General features: G+C 42.8%; 1 non-coding gene across 1 annotated transcript; it reads left to right on the top strand.

Annotated features, from left to right (window-relative positions):
• Positions 1 to 3035: 3035 nt before the first annotated feature.
• LOC131483140 (U6 spliceosomal RNA) lies at positions 3036 to 3142 on the top strand. Its single transcript, XR_009247549.1, has one exon. It is a non-coding gene; the product is annotated as a U6 spliceosomal RNA (small nuclear RNA).
• The last annotated feature ends 293 nt before the right edge of the window (positions 3143 to 3435 follow it).

The following is a 3435-nucleotide window of genomic DNA, read 5'->3' as shown; positions in this document are numbered from 1 at the left end:
AAGCCAATTATCATAGACTTAATAACTTGTCACATAAACATATAGGCATTCCAGGTAACATTTTGGAAAACAAAACAACTTTTGTAATTGCTTTCTGAAAAAATCTCAAATTATTTTAAAGTTATCAGTTCTTTAGCATTACATTCTATTCTTAATAACCCGAGTTAAAGATGTTTTCAATTACAAACTAGTTTATTGCTTAGCTTTTAGCTCTTTCTGCAATGGATGCAATAGGTCTGTTGGAACCTTTAAGATGAAGCATTCTTTGTTAGAATTATAAACATCTATTTACTTCACACAGCACACTGTGGAACCACACACACTTGAACTCTTTAGGCTTCTGAGCCTTGTTCATTAGGGTAACAACTGTGATCAATAATGCAATAAGATCATTAGACCTTAGTGATGTTTTGCCACTTCACATCTTGACAATACCTTTAAAAAAAAAGATTAATATTTATTGGAAAGGCAGATATACAGAGAGAAGGAGAAACGGAGAAAGTTTCAGCTGCTAGGCCACCGCTCTGGACCCCACAGACAGTACCTTCTAACAATCCAAATAGCCTAATCAGTGGCCATCACTACAAAATGAGAGAAGTTCTGCGATATTCCCATGAGGCCTCACTAGGAGCACCAATAAACAAATCTGAAATTTTTGAGGTTTCAAATGACTGTTAAATGGCTGTGCAACAAGGACACAAATAATCCCACAAATTCACGATTAGAAGACCTCTCGACCAATAAACACAAGCACCAGCATACATTAGCCATTTTTGAAATTTAACCATCACTGTAACCATGCATATACTCATTCAGTTCAACAGAACATGCAGAATGTTCCTCTTCGTAGCCCGTTCCTGGTAAATACACAGGACATTAGGGTAACAAATTTGGCACAATTTTATAGCCTCACAACATACTTGCATGATCTAAATTATCACAAATGGCCATCATATCATCCAAGTTTTGTCTCATTCTTTGAGAGTTCCAGGATCCTACAGGTAGTCCCAAAGCCAGGAGACTTGGTTTAGAACTTTGAAGAATTCAGAGGTCCAAATAAGTTAACCAGAAAGTACATTTAACCGAGTATGCTAAACGCTGTAGGCCAGATCTGATCAGAGCTAGGACAACACTAGAAACCGGTAGTTACACTCAAGTCAAACAACAACAATTATTGTCAAACACTTCAGAACAGAAAGACAATCATTTAGTGTCATTCGTACACGCACATTAATACACAAGCAATAAAGCAACAACAGTAGAATTAACGGCGCCACATCAAGCTAACAGCCTATCAAAGAGAAACACCTGAACTGGAGGGGATTGTCATCCACTCCCTAAGCGCAAGGAAAAGCAACACCTGATCCGGAGGGGACTCACCCGCTCCCTTAGGCACACAGAAAACACCTGAACCAGACGCCACTCACCCACACACTAGGCATAAGGAAAAGCAACACCTGAACCAGACGGGACTCACCCGCTCCCTTAGGCACACAGAAAACACCTGAACCAGACGCCACTCACCCACTCCCTAAGCACAAGGAAAACCAACACCTGAACCAGACGGGACTCACCCGCTCCCTTAGGCACACAGAAAACACCTGAACCAGACGCCACTCACCCACTCCCTAAGCGCAAGGAAAAACAACACCTGAAAAACAACACCCTAAGCGCAAGGAAAAACAACACCCGCTCCCTTAGGCACACAGAAAACAAACACCTGAACCAAACAGGACTCACCCGTTCCCTTAGGCACACAGAAAATAAACACCTGAACCAGAGGAGACTCACCCGCTCCCCTAGGTGCAAAGAAACCAAAATTTAGTTTAGGGAGGACCCCTGCCACAGTCCCAATTTAGGTTACCCAATTAGGTAAGGGGCTGTCTCATGGTCCCTTACATTTTAGAATTTAGTGGCCTGATTCAAAATTCAGCAAACCGATTTAATATTGAATTATTGCCACAAATGCAGATAACACATCAATTCAAAGACAAAACAAGACCAATTAGCCAGCCAGCAAAGAGTTTTAAACAAAGTAAGGTGAGACTCACCACACACGCCCTTCAAATCAGCCGTGAGGACCTTGGGGACCCCAGAAGAGCCCCACTATGTTCAACATCCATCAGCACCACAGAGACTCTGGAACGAGACCCTGAGGCTGAGAACTGCAGGGTTTTTATACAGTCAACTGGCCAATCAGAATTGCAGTCAAACAGCCAATCAGAATTGCAGTCAACCAGCCAATCAGAATTACAGTCAACCAGCCAATCAGAATTGCAGTCAAACAGCCAGTCAGAATTACAGTTAACTAGCCAATCAGAACTACAGTCAACCAGCCAGTCAGAATTGCAGTCAACCAGCCAATCAGAATTGCAGTCAACCAGCCAATCAGAATTACAGTCAACCAGCCAATGAGAATTGCAGTCAAACAGCCAATCAGAATTACAGTTAACTAGCCAATCAGAACTACAGTCAATCAGCCAGTCAGAATTGCAGTCAACCAGCCAATGAGAATTACAATCAGCCAATCAGAATTACAGTCAACCAGCCAATCAGACTTGCAGCTAACAAGCCAATCAGAATTACAGTTTTTCATGACCTCATTTGCATAGAGGCAGTGGCTATGGGGACTCACTTTATGTGAGCAAATATTATCTAAAAGACACACCAGCGGTTTTTTCCTTGAAAAATATTCTGTCCTCGTGACTTGTCCTATGCAGGCTGCTAGGCCTAGGAGCTTGCTCACACAACCTCTTAGCCAAGCAGGATTGAGACTCCTCAGCTGAATCCTCACCTTGAAAGCACTCAGGTCCCAGATAGGCACCAGCTGGTGTCCTCGCTGCTCAACTTCCCGTCCAGCTCCCCGCTTGTGACCTGGGGAAGCAGTGGAGGATGGCCCAAAGCCTTCAGACAGTACACCCACCTGGGACACCTGTTGCAGACAGTTGGGGAGTGAACCAGCAGATGGGAAATCTTCCTCTCTGTATCTGCTTCTCTCTGTGCATATGCCTTTCTAAAAGAAGTAAATCTTTGTTATGCTCACTTTGGCAGCACGTATACTAAAATTGGAACAATACAGAGAAGATTAACATAGTTCCTGCGCAAGGATGACATGCAGATTCGTGAGGCATTCCACATGTTTGTTTAAACTTCCACAGGAAATTTTTGGATACTCTTGCACCACCCTAGCGTCACATTGATACCTTTGTTACAAGTTTGATAACATCATGGAGATGAAAATACACTTTTTTTTTTTCTCAGACCATGATGGACTGAACCTAAGGGGATATATAATGGAAACCTAGCAGAAATAAGTGTGTTCGTAGGTAGGAACAGACACAAGTATGTCCCCCTGCAGGCAGTACAAGAATGGACTCAGCGAAATGGCAGATAGTCTCCTACATCATTGGGAGACAGCTCACTGGCAATATGATG

The sequence above is a fragment of the Ochotona princeps genome, chromosome 23, assembly GCF_030435755.1.
Source record: "Ochotona princeps isolate mOchPri1 chromosome 23, mOchPri1.hap1, whole genome shotgun sequence".
NCBI lineage: Eukaryota > Metazoa > Chordata > Mammalia > Lagomorpha > Ochotonidae > Ochotona > Ochotona princeps.
This window is presented reverse-complemented; position numbering and strand designations above follow the sequence as displayed.